This window comes from Eptatretus burgeri, chromosome 3, assembly GCF_056783735.1.
Source record: "Eptatretus burgeri isolate ZD-2024b chromosome 3, Ebu_testis_v1, whole genome shotgun sequence".
Lineage (NCBI taxonomy): Eukaryota > Metazoa > Chordata > Myxini > Myxiniformes > Myxinidae > Eptatretus > Eptatretus burgeri.
The window spans coordinates 93,694,477-93,712,644 of NC_140963.1; the positions used below are offsets into that span (position 1 = coordinate 93,694,477).

Sequence of the window (18,168 nt, forward strand, 5' to 3'; positions counted from 1 at the left end):
CATCAGATTGGCGATAAGCGAAAGACCTGTTTGTGAGCAAGCTGGTTGTGAGTCGACGTTGAAGATCCCAGGGTTTCTTTTGTGAAGAGTTGGTGAGTTACTGCTGGCATTCTAAACAAATTACAAATTCCTGCCTCAACTGTGGCAACAAGTGCTGTGTTCTTGTTGGATGTCGCTTGTCACCAGATTTCATTGCTTGCTATGTCAGTGTGTGGTTGTTATCGGGTTCAGTAGCTCCTGCTGTGGAAAACAAATTCACGTTCCCAGATTTTTCACATGTCACATGTGCAAGGTTATCCTGTATTTAGCTGCAAAGGGAAACCATGATGATGCTAATGATTATAATCCCCCAATTAATGACACAACTGCCTTTGGTTTTGACCCTCTTTCAGCCCTTGTCTGTTAGCCACTTGATCATGTAAAGGGTATAGAAGACTCGAGTTAGGACAGTTTTAAGGCATGGGTCTTTCAGTTGGAGAGAGGTTAATGAATGGAATGGTCTTCCCAGAAAGGTATAGTGGCAGTGGAAGGGGTAGATAAGTTTGAATGTGATTTAGATAGGTACCTGGATGCATTGGAGATAGAGGAGTATGGGGATATTGCCTTGTGTGTGGATGGATAATGATACTAGGGTTGGTGCAGCCCACGCATGATGGGGAGAATGGCCTCCACCTGCACCAAAGTTCCTTGTATATCTTTAGCCCAGTCGGTTTGATCTTTGACCTTTGCCCAAGACGATAAAAACTTCCCTCCTCTCAGATTTGCTCCTTCACAGAAGATCCAGACTCTTGTCTTTTATATAACAAGAGAGTTCATAGAACATCTTACCCTACACAGTCTTGAGAAAAAGGACATGGGAATGGTCTTTTCAACTCTTCTTTTGTGTTTCTGAGCACGATCTATATTGGCTTTGTGAACTTTGAATAACAGGCGCGATGACAACTATACAGAGCCGATGTTGCAAACGGAACAGTCTAGAGCTGAACCTTCTGCCATCTCGTCTAGGAGAAACTGTAATTTTGGAAGAATTTCTTTATTTATTTGACAAATACATACACTAAACAAACACATATTTTGGGCGAAGTTAGCTTTATCGTTGCATCACTAGGCACTGCCATTCTTAATCTGAATCTCGCTGTTACTCCATCTTCAGAGCACGCAGCAATTTTGATTGGTTGAGACGGCTTAATGTTTCGCCAAAGTACTCCTAAAGGTTTTTTGGAAGTGCAAACAAGATGATTTGTGTTTTACAGTGTTCAAATATGTAATTAAATTGAAGTAAAACAAAAGTTTTAAAGGTTGTAGAAAAAAAAAAAACAGAAACCATTTATTCGGAAGTTTACTGTTGTTGATGCACCCTCTTTTACGCCATCTTATTTAACACGTTAAATTAATCATTCGTGCCTGTTGTTTGTGTCCTTTATGACGTCCTTAAAAACCAAGTTTCCTGTTCGGAATGATTTTCAATTTTGTTTGACTGCCAGGCAGGCAGACAGACTAAAACAATTACCGTCCTGCTCTGTGCGCATGTGCAATCGGGAGGAGACTCCATGTGATGTAATCAAGTTTGAATGTAAAATGTATGTTGTGTTCCACGCATGTTTTGCCTCATGCATATTTATGCTCCGCCCATGTGTTACATCATCTCCGCTGCAGAGGACGAGCGGGCACTTCTCTGGTCTGACGGGACGTGTGGTGATGTGGACCAGGCATGGTTTTTACCGATGCACTTGAAGTGTTTTAAATAAAGAAAAAGTGATTTAAACCTCTGCGAGTGTTGGTTAAACTCCCTGGAGCATTCTTTATTCAAGAATCGGGACACGTAGTCCATTCCAGGACACTCCGTACAATTTGCCAAATTTAGAGCCAAAGTAGTGCTAAACTGCAGGTTCCTGGTTTGATTAATGTTCCGATTTGTGTTGTCCAGTGTTCAAAATATGCAATTTGATTGAAATTAAGTAGTTCCTCGAATCATAGAACGACATCAGACAGACATAGTGAACCAATTGCTTAACCACACTATGTGTTACACACACTGCGTAATAAAAGCAAAAAACATGGGAAGTACGTGAAACTGAAAAATACGGAAGGGAGGTGTTTATTTGTCACCAAGTACGATGTGTATAGTGCCACCCAGTGGTAGTGGGACGGTGTATTACAAGTCAATTGTGGAGATGACTTGCAATTTTTCATTGTACACATGGCATAGTAGTCCAAGTGCTTTACTGACCTATGCCAGAGGGAGGGGGTATTACTCCTGTATGGAGCAGGCATTTCATATTAATACCATCCTGTAATTCACTGCCTCATGGATTTTCGTCATTCATGCATGTTACTTAGCACAATTATGATATCCAGAAGCCATGGTGCATGAAATGACAGACTGAATATCAGCAGCAGGCTTGGCTAAAGTCAGAATATCTGGCAGTGGACAGTAGCAATTGGGAAACTACACCCACATCCATTTGGGAGAGTCACAGCACACCCATGTAGCAGTCCTATTACTGGCAAGTGATGTGAGCCGCACATTGTTGTCATGGCACCCTGTTTCAGACCGTCTCCTTGTGGCTCATTTAAGGCATTGACAAGGCGCCATTTTTCTGATTGTAGCATATCCCCCACTGAGGTCTCTACAAGTTCAAAGAAAGACATTTGATGAGCATTTGGAGTCTCCTGTATCACCGGTCCTCCCTACCCCTGCCCCCATGACCAAGTTTTTATTCTTGGTGACCTGAGCGCATCCTATGGCACAGATCATACGGGATTGAAACTGATATCGGGAACTGCAGATCAGGCTATATGAATGACAACTCTCTTCGTATGATGTTCCTCTGTTCCTTCCATAGCCTCTCTGTTATGGGGTTTCTTTTGTACAGAAGGAGAGACGTACACAGATTCACTTCGATTTCCAATGATGCTTACACCCACAAAGAACTGGATCACATTTTATCCCGAGATCGTTCAATTTTCAAATCATATTAGGTTTTTAGAAACACCAAAGCTTCGCCAAACACTGTCCACAGATTAGTTGTGGCTGATATCTACCTACATACACTCTGTATGCCATCTTCAAGCAAGACCTGGGCAGCGCTTGAACGTGGAAGTTATGGTCTATGACCCAGAGCTGTCTGCCCAATATAACATCTCCATCCAGAATCGTTTTGCTGCTCTGTGTGTGAACTCTCAGACGACGATGAGTCCTGGCCTCTTGTCCGTGACATTATCTTCTCCACAGCATCTGAGACAGACAGATTTAGTAGGCCATGGAAATGGCTCTCTTTGTCGACTGATACCCTGGCCATTATTGATATGAAGAGGCAAGCACGACCTCAAGGAAACATCCCAGAAATAAGGTGCCTTCAAGGGGTCTATTGGGCAAAGGCTAGGAAAGATTTTGACTCTTGATATGGGCACCTGGCCAATGAAGCTGAGAAAGGTATCCATCGAAACAACCTTAGACCAGCTTTTCGGTCAATCTAGCGCTTGCATACTGGTTGGTCTTCAAATAAAAACAAAAGCAGCACTCTGATGATGAAGGAAAGTGCGAACCCTGTCACACCAATGGTGAAACTCTCAACTGCTGGAAAGAACATTTTGATCAGGCTCTTAACACCCCACTGCTCCACAATCCTCTGATCTGGAGTTGGAGGCCTCGAATGCTGGCAATGATGTCACATGTGTGTGGATCCTCCATCCATATATGAGGTCTGTCATGCAGTGAGGAAACTCAAAAATGGTGTCGTTGCTGGGGTTGACAACATCACTGCAGAACTGCCGAAATGTGCTGAGACTCCAATCTGTGAGGTATTACATTGCCTTTTCATAAATGTCTGGAATTCTGGGTATGTTCCAGCAGAGTGTAGAAATGGCATGATAGTCCCCATCTACAAAGGCAAAGGTCCGCACTCAAACTGCAGCAGCTGTCGCCTGATCACCCTGCTCTCAGTCCCTGAAAAGGTATTTGCTCATGTTCTTTTGACCTGTATTCACCTTCTCCTTCTGTAACATAAATGCCACCAGCAATCTGTTTCAACCACAAAGAGGTCGACGACAGATGCCATCCTGACTCTTCACATTCTTGCAGGACTTCAACTGGAATTTCAGCACCCATTAAATGTGGCATACATCGATCTCCAGGCCGCATTTGACTCGGTTGATCTGCCATCCCTATGGAAAGTGCTGAGAGGTAATAGAGTTTATTTATCACTTCTCAAGCTGATATGGAACCTCCACGAAGATACAACAGCCCGCATTAGAGTGCATACTGACTTATTATCATCCTTTCCCACGTCTTCTGGAGTTTGTCAGGTTACGTCCTTGTTCGTTCCCTGTTCTGCTTCGCCATGGACTGGATCATGCCAAGTTGTGTAGACCAGTTTGGAATTGATTTTGGTGGAGAAGTCATCAACAATCTACCCTATTTGTGAGATACTATGTCCACGAGCCGGCCACATTCAACCGCTTTGAATTGGTTGCTAAAAACCTAGGCCTCAAGCCCTCATGGTGAAAAATCAAGGCACAGAATGTTGTTATGGGTGCCCCCTTCCAGTACCTACTTCCAGCGTGGTCATGGGGTCAGTCAACCACTTCACCTATCTGGGCTCCAACATTCATTCAGCTGAATACTGCAGCCTTGATGTGCATCGATGAATTGGCATGGTTGGCTCTGTCATGGGGCAACTAGATGTAAGTCAGACCACCCCTCCTTGATGACACAAGACTATTGTTGTTGCAAAACATGTATTATGCTCTTACAACTACATTGATACAAGAGTGGTTTCCCCTGAAACAGGATTTCTGACCCGGTCACACTCGTGCCCACATTTCAGTGTCCTGTCTTTGGACACGTATGACAATCATAATTCACTTTTCTTTTGACAAGTCAATCGCTCTTGGAAGATGATATGGGATGGAGACATGGAGTGCCATCCAGCTATTTGTCGATTTAGTTGCTGTTCCGTTTTGGAATCACTCTCTGTATCGGAGCTGTCAACCTCTTTCCTGGAAACGGGTCTGAAAGTCAGCAACTCCTTCCGCAAGGACTGCTTTGCGAAAGTCTGGCTACAGACACGGAGCCCAGAGGGATTTAATGTTCGCTGATCCTCAAAACCATCAGTAGGTTCCACAATTTAGAGTGCATCTCAGATTCTCCTTCTGATTTTGTAGATTTTTGGTTTCCAGGCATTCTGGATATTGTTTCGTCCCTTTATGTCCCAATTTTGGATGTAAATCCTAGTCCCTGTTTCCAGGGGACTTTCACTTAGACTTTTGTCATGGCATTTCCTGCAGATTTCTGTGGAAATTCCCAGCCTCTGGGAGGCTAGTTTGAAGGTGGTTGTCAGCCTCTCCTGATGCACAGCCACCCAGGTATCAGTCTCCAGTTCTCCTGATCCAGTAAGTATGTCCACTGGAAAATGAGGGTCTCTTCCAAACATTGGGTAAAATGGGGAAAAACCCAGTGTTTGAATGACCTGACACATTGTAGGCATGTACAAGATCCTGGAGGTGATCGTGCCAATGACGTTTCTGAGACTACAGCAATGTGCTTAAGAGCTCATGGAGCATCCGGTTAAATCTCTCACACTCTCCATTTCCCTAGGGATGGTACCATGAGGTTCGTGACTTCTTGATGTTGTACATTTTACTTAAGGAAGCTATCAGTGATAACTCAAAATTTCGACCCTGGTCACTGTGAATTCTAAAAGGTACACCATACCCTGTAAACCACTCGGAGACCAAAACCTTTGCAACCATTTCGGCCTTCTGGTTTCGGGTGGGTACTGCAACAACAAACTTGGTGAATGCATCAGTAATTATGAGGACATCTTCCATGCCATTACTGCATTTTTCCAGCCTCAAGAAATCAATGGCTACCACTTCCAGAGGACCACTAGCCACGAGCTTCCCCATGGGTGTCCTCACAGTTTTGCATGGCATCTTTGACAAGGTACAACAGTCCACTTGGTCTTTCCATGTGACAGCATCACAGTGCAGATTAGGCCAGTAGAAGTGTGATCGAATGAGGTTTTCAGTTCTCTCTACCCCTTGGTGACCATTCATGTCATGGAAATCCTCCAAAGCAACTCTTCAAAGACACTTGGGTAGAACAAGCTGATCTACTACTCCACCATGAGGGAATGTCACATGTCGGCAAAGAATACCTTCCTGGACTCTGAATCTGTTCTTTTGTCCAAATAACAACTGGCCATATGGTGTTAGCACCATGTGTTCTTCCTTAGATGGTCCTTGCTGTTTGCCTATATGCTGCAGAACAGGTCTAATATCAGGATCTTTCTGCTGCAGTTCCATAAGTTGGTCTGAAGATAGCACTGGAAAGGTACTGACAGGTGCACACCCTGGTTCTGTGTTGGCTGCCTCGTGGGCTTGAAAGCTCGATTCGATTTGACATTCTTAAAAAAACATCAACAGGAACAGCAGTCAATCCTGCTGCAGAAACCAACACGCATCTCACCTCTCTTTCATCACTGCCCCCTCACCTTTCCTGGATAACCCATTAACAGGCACTCCTATTTTTACCATTCTTACTGGTAATGATCCAACAGTGCTGCTCCAAAAGTTTGGTGAACGCACATCAGTACGTCTTACCAAGGCACTCTCTACGGCAGAGCTTCTCCATTTAACAGGTTCCATATTACTCTTCTTGTACAAGAAACATTCAGACTTGTAATGGCCCATTTTCCAACAAAAGAAACATTTAATCGTGAACTTATCTGGCTGCCTCTTCACCCGTATTTGCTCAGCCACCCATGTTATGAGTTCTGCCATCTGTTGACATTGTTCCACCAAGGCCTCCATCATTGCCTTTTGCTGTAATATCAGCTGATTCAAAATATCATCAGGTTTTGGTTATGACACTGTCTACAACTACATTGTCACTGTCAAACATATTGTCTACTTGCTAGAATGCAGTTTTTCAAATTCTAGGTTTTTCTGAGCCCATTTCAGACACATACTGCAAAGCCAATTTTTGCACCTCCAGAAAGGTTGTTTGTTGGTTACTCCTTTATAAGTTTCTTAACCTCCCAGTGGAGTTGGGCATTGTTGATGCTGTGCGAGAATTGCTCCTGCAACATCTCATCATGTGACAAGACTTTTCTGACTCGGTCACATAGATGTCATCTGGAAAGAGCACCATTTTAGCTTACCATCAAAGCTCCAAATTCATAGACCATTCATCCTACCTATTCTCCTCTATGGTTGTGAGACCTGGACACTTCTGAAAAAGGACCAAGATACCCTGCATGTTTTCCATTTGCAATGTCAATGCTTCATCCTTGTGGTTCAATGGCATGACTGAGTCTCAAACAGGACCATTTGTGAAATCACTAGACTTGGCCTGATCACACTCAATATTGCAAGGAAATGTTATTCCCTGTTTGGACATGTTGGCCGCTTAAGTCAACATGTACAGGCCAATATCTCCCTGGAATTTGCCATGAATGTTTACCACAGTCACTGACCCGATCAAACCTGGTGCCATCAGGTCAGTGGTCTTGCAGGCAGGTTGGTGGTCTTTCTGTCTTCCACCATCTCATCTCTGGCCTCGCCCCCCTCCCCCTGCTCTGTCTGTGATAGGTTCCCCCCCCCCCATATTTCCGCAGGGTGTTCAAGGTCCTCCAGAAACCCCCTTCTGGTAAAACTACCAAAATCAAGAATCACAGCTCACCTTCATTCTTTCATTCCTCTTTTTCCCTGCCTTTGGAACTAACTCCCACACTCTCTTCAATCCCACTTTTCACTCCAGGTCTTCAAAACAGCTGTTCACCACCATCTCTTATCTTCCCCCATCCAAAACCATGATCTATTCTACCCCCGTTAATCCACCACAAACGCACATCCTTCAAATTCCTTGCTTTCCTTCCTGAAATACCCTGTCGTGTGAGGACCTGAATGAAAGTCCCTGTAGTGTCCATCTTGTTTACCCTTATGTACCCCTCCCCATCCTTCTCTCTTCCACAGATCTCCTCATGTCTTTGTTCCCCACTGTTTTTCCCTTCCCTCTCCCACCACTCTTGTCTCCTGTTCCCCTTGTTGTACGTTCTGTGTGTTAGCTCTCATACGAGCCTTGACAGTGTATTTAAGAATAAAATTTTTTTTAAATCATCGAGGATACCCAAGACTCGATTGGCTATGCCAGTGCACCAATGAGATTGGCCTTAGCCCACATGAATGTTGCCAGAAGGTGGAAGACCGACAGTTGTGGGAGTCGTTACACCCCTTAGTTGGGAATTTGGATCAGTCGTAGTAATGCATGCTAATGTTTTGAATCAATAGAAATCAATAGAATCAATAGAAATCAATCAATAGAAATAATGTTTTGAATCAATAGTAATGCATGCTAATGTTTTGAATCAATTGAATCAATAGAAATGCTAATGTTTTGAATCAATAGTTTTGAATCAATCAATAGAAAATCAATTTTGAATCATGCTTATGTTTTGAATCAATAGAATCAATAGTTTATAATTTTCATGGCATATAATGCAAAACATTACATCAAATAATCATCTAACAGGTTTAACTTACGGCATGTACTGTACAGTACATTATACAACAAATAATCTACATACTCTGTCCATCCGAAGGGTGGGTAAACTGTCAGTAGTTTATATATCTGCCTCTATCGGCATGTATTTCTTTTGCTCTGACGAATACCTAATGTTTGAAATGGCTTCTGGCCCTTTTTACCTCTGGTGCTTCGTTAACAAGCTCTTATCAACTGTTGATAAAATCCAGTCCGAAAATCAGTTAGTCTGTGATAAATGTATTTAAGTCGCCACTTTAGTATATTATCATGGAGTACAATAGTACTCCATATAGAGGGATAATACAGGGGAAAAAATGGCCGCCCATTCAAATGTGTACACAATGATATGCTCATAATATAAGCTACTATGGAGTGAAGTCAGAAGCATTTAAAAGGCATACCTTTTATTCTCGAGCGTTTTCTGAACTACCAAGACTTAAAAAGATGTCAGAAAACATCGTTAAAGTACCACGAGAGATCGTGAAAAACGCCAGTTTGTACTTCTTCCTCTTCTTATGGTTCTTCCCCTCAAAACAATGTAAAATTGTAGCCCAACCTACCTCAACAACTGCTGAAGCCATGATGGTGATTCCAACGTGAGGAAGTTACTTTGTCTCTGGGCTAGTGCATATCGCCCAGAATTGAAAAATATATAAAACATTAATCGTTTTATCAGGAAAAGAAATCGAACATAAATGTGGACTCAAACAAATCAGGCCAGGATCGTGAGGGAGGTGGAAAATGGACACGACAGAACTATTCCAAAAGCGATACATATCCAACCCATCCCCTAAACCAACTAAAACAAGTATTAAAACAATTTAATAACATAGATGGATTTAATCCATACCAAAATAACAAAATAAATTAAACATTCAGCTTTTTTTTTTTTAAATAACCAAAATAAACGTTAATCGCATTGCTTCACATGTTAGACCATGGGCCGAGTTCCCGTTTTGTTTAGTTTTGTGACCCACCTCTTGTATCCACCTGTATTTATAATATGTTATGCGAAAATATTATAGAAATCATATCTGAAACTCGTCAAGCACAAAACTTGCACATTTTTTTCAAAATATGGAAAAAAACACTCGAAATTGTAACAATTTTCTTATAAACATAGTCCAATCACAGTGCTTTTGAAATACAGCACCATGCTCATCAACCAATCACGCGCTTCGTTTCAGGTAAGCTGTAAACTCACTAGCTGTCATGGCGGCGTACATGTCGTCTGATGCTTGTGCTGCCGAAGATTCTGAAGGCAGTTCTTCGGGGTTCTGTTCTATGCATGTCATCAACACCCACTGCAAAGTAATTCCATTTAGTGAGAAAAGCATTAAGAAATTTCAGGAATATGCTGCTAAGTGGATTGATGTGGAAGGAAGCCCCGAAAGTAAGGTCGCTGTCAAGGCACTACAAGTACACCACAGCCACAACAGGCTCGGTGTGGGGATTGCAGCTGCTGTAGCCACCGACGCCATGCCCGGTGATGATCACGATGATGATGATGATGATGATGATGATGATGATGATGATGATGATGAATGTGACAGATCTGGAAGGTAGAATCTCCTTTCTACCGTTAACTAATTTTTGACAGAATGGTCAAAATCAATACCCAGTGATTACTATACTATGGAATCTAACTGTCATGAATCCGACTGGATGTTCTGCTCTAAATTCTGCTTTTACTTAGTATCAGTATCACCCTTCGAAGTTCAATCATAAACTGACCGTGACATGTGACAATGATCCTAACTGAAATCTAGACTAGTATGGAGTATGGACTAACTTAAAATTTTAAACATTAATCACAACACTCCTATTATTTCCATCTGCGGTTAGGCTATGTATTCTATTAAATCAACGATGTAGTGGCAAACCTGCTATAGCAGTGCGGCTACACTGGGTTTGTTTGCGGTCGCATTGGAATGCCAATCTAAAAATGCTAATGCAGTGGCTATACACTGAAAATTACTATTGAACTTCAATGTAAAGTATACCGTGCCACTAGTGTAATTTTGTAGTGAACTTCTGCTGCCCACAACAAACACGAGCAAAGTTACGACTTGTACGCCAGCGGCATGGTAGTCCATGGCTCCACCAAGATCGTGTCTACAGTTTTTTAATGACATTTTTAGTAGTCCTTTAGAATATTTTTCTATTGGTGGAAATTTAAGGAAAAAATAATCCCAATATTAATCACCAAGCCACTATAGTCTGTATGCAATGAATTATAATTTGACATGATTCATACTATCAATCATTGTGTCATTAATTTATGTGAAGATTCATGCATGTCCCTCTAGATTTTCAATTTACAAACAAACATAGATGAGCGTGGCATATGCAAATTACATGCACATTGCAAAGAAAAAGATTTACTAAATTGGACTTTCCAGAATTGTTTGTGACCTGTTCTGCCTTCGTGAACCAAGAATAGTGGCTACCTTAATATATTGACCTGGGGGTCTCTGTCTCTGTCTCTGTCTCTGTCTCTGTCTCTGTCTCTGTCTCTGTTTCTGTTTCTCTGTCTCTGTCTCTCTGTCTCTGTCTCTCTGTCTCTGTCTCTCTGTCTCTGTCTCTCTGTCTCTGTCTCTCTGTCTCTCTGTCTCTCTGTCTCTGTCTCTCTGTCTCTGTCTCTGTCTCTCTGTCTCTGTCTCTGTCTCTCTGTCTCTGTCTCTCTGTCTCTCTGTCTCTCTGTCTCTCTGTCTCTGTCTCTCTGTCTCTCTGTCTCTGTCTCTCTGTCTCTGTCTCTCTGTCTCTGTCTCTCTGTCTCTGTCTCTCTGTCTCTCTGTCTCTCTGTCTCTGTCTCTCTGTCTCTCTGTCTCTGTCTCTCTGTCTCTGTCTCTGTCTCTCTGTCTCTGTCTCTCTGTCTCTGTCTCTCTGTCTCTCTGTCTCTCTGTCTCTCTGTCTCTCTCTCTCTCTCTCTCTCTGTCTCTCTGTCTCTCTGTCTCTCTGTCTCTGTCTCTCTGTCTCTGTCTCTCTGTCTCTGTCTCTCTGTCTCTGTCTCTCTGTCTCTGTCTCTCTGTCTCTCTCTCTCTCTCTCTCTCTCTCTCTCTCTCTCTCTCTCTCTCTCTCTCTCTCTCTCTCTCTCTCTCTCTCTCTCTCTCTCTCGGCTGTTGGTGAGTCGAGTGGAGTGTCATAGCGGCTGTGTGGTCTTGTTGAGCTGTGATCTGCCCTGTTTTTTCGCCTTTCTATCCCTTTTCGCATCGTTTTTCACCTCCCTTCCTTTGTTTCCTTCTACGCATCGTTATTTGTGCTCCCACCCTCCTCTCTTCATTTGACCTCGCGCTCCGGCCTTCCCTCGCGCCGTTGTCACCCCACCCTACCCCGACCATCTATCCTTGTTATTTCACGGTTTGGCCTTCGGTTCATCTCTTCCCCTCCCCATCCCCATCCTCCTGTTTTCTCCTCACACACCTTTTCCCCGAAATAGAGAGAGAAAGAGCCCACAGCTTCTTGTGGATAACTTTTAGTTGGCGGCCCATCCCGGGCCTTCAACTGATCGTTTATTTTCTCACTGTAGCTGTGTTTTTTTCCTTTGGAAACCCGTCTCGGCTCGTATTTAATTACTGCACGAGAGCAATCACCCCTCCTCCCCTTTCTAAACATGACTTCGTATTCCTGTTATTCGGCATTTGAAGCATTAACACGAAAACATGGCGTCGTCAGTGTCCCACCCGACGACGTCACCATCGAGGATCTCGTTATCGCTGCGGGAAACATAGTCGGTACTGACAAAGATCGTGCAGCCTCATGAATGAACAAACGTGTGGTAATCTTCGTGTCCGAGACGGAACTGGTTCATGATATCGTATCGACCGGACTATCAACAGATGACGGACTCGAACGCTCCTCCTTTCCTGAAGAATCAGACACTGCTCTCCAAACTATCTCCTTATGGTTCTGTGGTTTCTCAAATCACCATGTTACCTTTACGGAGCCAGGACGATCGGACGAAGCACGTGATGTCTTTTCGGAGACAAGCTTATGTGGTGCTTCCTCCCTCTAACGCTGAAAGAACCTTGAACATCGTTTTAAAACTCAAAATTGATAATCATGATTACCAAGTCTACGTAACCACTGACACCTTGAAATGTTTCGAATGTGGTAATTTCGGACACTTGAAATGATCTTGCCCAAAGTCGACCTCGTCGAACGATGAAACAAACCTCGTCAACAAGAATACGTCTTCTTCTTCTTCCTCCTCCTCCTCCTCCTCCTCCTCCTCCTCCACTGTGAAGGAAGCGAATCCCGTGTCCGGTAATAACCCACAGTCCTCCCAGCCCAACAGTCCAAACAGCAAAACGAATGTTTGGGATGGTTTCACCATCGTTTCATCAAGGAAGAGAAAGACTTTACCTGATGGTCGTTTAACCCAGAAGAAGGCGGCATTTACAAATGAGGAATCTGTCGGTAATGTTCCTGCAGTTGTGACTGACATCACTCTACAATGTTGACCCGGAATGGACCCGGTATGGACCCGGTATGGACTCGGAATGGACCCGGACCCCGGTACCGACGACCAACAAGTTCAGCCTCCTTGCCAGTGAGGACATCGACGTCTCCCTTACAGAGACCGCTTTACCTGTTATCGCAGTAAACGAAACTGTTTCACTCGTTAAAAACTCTCCCATTGGAAAGTCCATTGATGGTGATACACAGACCACTACTGATGAACCTGCTGTCACTTTGGTAAATGTTAACCCGAAATCCTTGTCAGCGGGAAATAGCGAAACAAATGTTAACCCTGTTACTGCTCCCATCTCATCACGTGGTGAAGCTGGAAACGCAGGAAATGTTAAAATGAATGTTTTACGAGAGACCCCCAAAGTATTGTATACCTCCACGCCATTGGAGGTCGATAACACCGTTACGGTCGAGGGAAGCGATATAGCTACATCCACTGATGGTGTTTCTGTTTCATCAACTCCCCCGATTATTTCCATTACTTCACCAGGAGATGTTCACCATGAAGATAAGAAAATATTATAGTTAGAGATTTTACAACTCCGACGAGTCATCGGACAAAATAATAGTAACATACAAAAAACCTTAACTAAGAAACAGTCCTTATTAAAGTAAATAACCGAGAGGAATGCACGTGGTGCCTTAATTCGGATGAGGGTGCGACACCTGAATGAGGCAGACGTACCAACCAAGTACTTCTTCTCTTTAGAGAAACGTCTTCCCAGTAAGCAGCTTTCTCAGCTGCGATTAGCAGATTCATCCATTACCTTTGCACAATCAGAAATCAAACTTTTCGTGAAGGAATACTTTTCGAAAATATATTCAACGGAACAAATAAATCCTGTCAGTGTCACCTCTATCTCCGTAGGCCTGCCAGTGTTGTGTGAAGATGGGCGTTCCCAACTGGAAAGACCCATCACCTTGGATGAACTTGGCACTGCCCTGCACGGCCTTGCCATTGGGAAAGCACCTGGATTGGATGGACTTACAACTGAATTTTACAAGAAGTTTTGGCACTTTTTGGGTCCAGAACTCGTTAACACCTTGAACGCAAGCTGCCAGCTTGGAGAGCTACCTCGGAGTTGCCGATGAGCTCTTCTTACCCTCATCCCAAAAAAGGGAGACATGCTGAGTATTGAAAATTGGCATCCTATCTCCCTGTTATGTACGGACTATGAGATATTTTCAAAAGCCCTGGCATCGCAACTTACTCCTTATTTATCCTTGTTGTTGAAAGAAGACCAATGTTACTGTGTCCCAAAACGTTCCATTTATGACAACATCTCCCTTGTGAGAGACATCATTGAACTGTGCAAGGAAAACCCTAAAGATTTAGGACTTCTTCTCCTTGATCAGGAGAAAGCCTTTGACCGTGTTGACCATTGGTACGTTTTCGAAGTACTTGAGCGGTTTGGACTTGGTTCAATCTTCATCTCTTATATTAAAATACTATACAATACTATTTATAGTGTGCTTAAGATAAACAATGAACTTGTTGCACCTTTGTCTATTAACAAGGGAATTAGACAAGGTTGCCCTCTTTCCGGGTTGCTTTATGCTCTCAACATCGAACCCCGACTGGTTTCTTTGCGCTGTAGACTAACAGGGGTTAGTTTGCCCCAGCTTGAACAGCCCATCAAGGTACTGGCATACGCCGATGACGTGTGTATTTGCACAAGATATCAATGGCGTTAACATCGTTCGTTATTGTTTGTCCTTATTTGAAAAGGCTTCTTCAGCCAAAGTAAATTGGAACAAAACGAGCGCCCTTTGGCTCGGTCCGTTGTGCTACTTGGCGCCAAGACTTCCTGCTCCACTGTCATGGGCCAATGATGGTGTGAAATATCTTGGAGTGTTCTTAGGTAATAATACCACAGTAGCAAATAATTGGGCTGGTCTGCTTGAGTTTGTTGAGGGTAAACCGCAAAAATGGAAAGGTCTGATCACACAACTGTCATATCGTGGAAGGGTCTTGGTCATCAACACACTGGTGGCCTCCACCTTATGGCACAGGTTCTTTGTGCTGCATCCTCCAGCGGCGTTGCTTCAACAGCTCCAGAAGTGCTTCGTGTCCTTTTCTGGGACGGAAAACACTGGCTACGACCTGGGGTCCTCAGTTTACCACTGACAATGGAGGCCAAGGCCTGGTCGACATAGAGCTGGCTAATGGCCTTTCAACTCTCGGTTGCTCTTCGCATGCTATACACGTGACCCTCTCCACCATGGGTCAACGTCGCTTGTCACCTTTTGCAACAGGCTGGGAGGCTAAGCTATGACCACTCTCTTTTCCTGATGGATCTTTCCAAAATCGACACATCCCCCCTCTCTGGTTTCTATCAGAGCATACTAAATGTGTGGCAAGCTCTGACAATAACAAGAGCTACACATTCTTACACGAAACAGATGTTTCTGGAAGAACCTTTGTTCTCCAACTCCCTTTTCCATGATATGCCTGCTGATAGGTGTTTTATTCAATGCTTTACCGACAAAGGCATTAAATCTGTCGCAGATCTTCTTAGCCCAAATGGCAGCTGGATCGGAGCTGATGCATTGGCAAGCCTGGTCGGTGTGCGATCCTCTCGAATCGTCGCACGCATATTAGGTAGTGTGCTTTGGACATACACACAGCTTGCACCTGCTTGGGAGCAGGACCACCAAAGCAATGAACAAAATGCACATTGAATACCTTCTCTCTCTACCTTTCCTGAACTCGTATGTGTTTTTTCTCTTGCCAGCCCTCTTCCTTGTGCCCCTTTTAACGTAGGCTTCAATAGCCTTCCCAAACAAAAAGACCTTTATTTGGGTTGTGTAAAATTTATTTCGCATTGGCAAATAACACAGCAGAAGGTTCGATGGAGAGACCTCTTACCTTGTTCTCCCCATTATTTTCCTAACTGGAAAGGTTTTTATCACCCTCCTGTACCACCACGACATGGTGACCTCCAATGGAGACTAGTACACTGGATCCTTCCTTCTAATCACTTGTTACACCATTTTTCAAATCTGCTTGAAGATGAATGTCCTTTTTGTAAGAAATCTGAAAACCTATTTCACATCTATGTCAAATGCCAACGGTTGGCACCTTTATTTATTTTACTTCGGAAATGTTTTGTGAGGTTTGGTTTGATTTTTAACACTTGTGTGTTCATCTACGGATTGGATGTCCCACACAAAAATTCCAATGCTGTGTTAGCCAATTTCCTGCTTGCTCAGGCAAAGTTGGCAGTATATAAGTTAAGGAAAAGAAAACTTGATGGTGTTGGAGTAAATGATGAAGATGCTTCGTTCTTGTTCCAAAACCTTGTAATAAGTCGTGTTAAATTGGATTTTGCTTTCTTTTCAGTAACGGGAAGATAACCACAGTTCGAATCAAAATGGTGTATAAAAGAAGTTATTTGCAAAGTCCGAGAGGAATGTTTATCATTTTGAGAAATGTTTTGTATATAATCCACCAGATTCTTCCTTTCCTTTCTTCAGAAATTGTTTATTGGTTTTCTTTCTTTCTCTGAAATGAAAATGTAACTCCCATTTGGGGGCTTTCTTTTCTATTTTTATAATAAAAAATACAAAAGTCAAGTCTCTCTCGCTCTCTCTCTCTCTCTTGCTCTCTCTCTCTCTCTCTGTCTCTGTCTCTGTCTCTCTCTCCCCCCCTCTCCCTCTCGCTTTCCTTTGTCTTTGTGACTGAGTACGACCCCTCTACGTGAAATTCTTAGAACAGTTGCTCTTGCTGAGGATCATGAATTAACATATGTATACCTGGATTGGATTCTTTTAAAATGGGTGTTCCATGATTTTTTCCCTTTCATGTGTACATCTGTGTGCCTTCTTGAAATGGCATATGGAAATTTATGCCGGTGTAATTCAATATGATTCTCCAAATAAATGTACTCATAAAAAACATACATGTTAATTCTACATACATTTGCAAAAAAAAGAAGGTGTAAACAGCAGATTACCACTTTATCCTCTTTAATCTACACTCTTGCTCATTCCCCATCCTAACGACTTAATAAAATATAGTGATGAGTGTACTGTATATCATTGCTTGAATGTTATTTTTTCAATATATGGAAAGAAGTAACTACTCCTTTACAAATTCTTTGTTCTCTCTTTTCAGGAGGCAGCATTGTACTCCAGGGTATCACGCCGAGTGCTATCGCCACTTTTGTCACATTACCACAATCAATTGAGCAATAGCCAGATGCAGAAGGAAGAAAGGTAATGTCGATCTAAAGCTGGTAATATTAAACCTTGTTTATCATTTTATTTTGTTTAGGAATGATTTGAACGACATAAAAAAAGAGAAAACAATGACAAATAATTGAATGAGTTTTCTGTAAAAGTAATCAGACAGTTTGAACTTAAAATATTGTCATTCATTTCATTAAACAGGTTCTTATAAGGTATAGCTCAGGCAACCTTAAAATATATAATGGAGATATTATATACATATTAATGAAAACGAGCTCGAATGAGCTAAGATCCTCGTCCTCTTAATGATGACGTCATACAAAAGAATATGACGTCATTGTGATGTATCAGGCTTGCGATAAATTATCTGTGCTAATGCCCGGCTTGATTCCCACAAACAAAATTCAAACAGCTTGCCTTGTTTCGGAGATAATGGTATAGACGATTTCCATGAGCGGCGATATTATGACGTCTACTTTTTTTCTAGGAAGAATTTCAAAATTGGAGATGGTTACTGCCTGCGCGTGGGCTTTCTGCATATACATGGCAAGTTTCACGAAGATCCGATGAAAACTCTGGGTTGTGAAACAAAAAATGTCAAAAAATAGGAATGACGTCATAAAAATTGATATGACGTCATAGTGATGCATCATATGTGTGGTAATTCATCTCTGCTAATGCCCTGTTCGATTCACACAAACAGAATTCAAAAAGCTTGCATAGTTTGAGATAATTTTTTTAGGCGATTTCCATTAGCGGAGATATTTTGACGTCATAACTTTTTTTTCGAGGAGGAATTTTCAAAATCAGAGATGGTTACTGTCTGTGCAGGGTATTTTTACATATATATGCCAAGTTTCAGGATGTTTCGATGAAAACTGTGGGCTGTGAAACAAAAAACAAAAAATGTCAAAAAATAGGAATGAAGTCATAAAAATTGATATGATGTCATAGTG

General features: G+C 42.5%; 1 protein-coding gene and 1 long non-coding RNA gene across 2 annotated transcripts in view; one reads left to right on the top strand and one right to left on the bottom strand.

Annotated features, from left to right (window-relative positions):
- The window catches only part of LOC147030466 (uncharacterized), a 28,809-nt gene extending 16,278 nt beyond the window's left edge, over positions 1-12,531 (bottom strand). The window contains exons 1-2 of the long non-coding RNA XR_015056380.1: positions 12,485-12,531; positions 9,753-9,852 (exon numbers count right to left, since the gene is read on the bottom strand). This is a non-coding gene — a long non-coding RNA (uncharacterized LOC147030466). The remainder of the gene's footprint in view (positions 1-9,752; positions 9,853-12,484) is intronic.
- Positions 12,532-17,184: 4,653 nt separating this feature from the next.
- The window catches only part of SV2C (synaptic vesicle glycoprotein 2C), a 143,693-nt gene continuing 142,709 nt past the window's right edge, over positions 17,185-18,168 (top strand). Inside the window, exon 1 of the mRNA XM_085874555.1 lies at positions 17,185-17,239. The gene's annotated coding sequence lies outside the window, so the exon portion shown is untranslated. The remainder of the gene's footprint in view (positions 17,240-18,168) is intronic.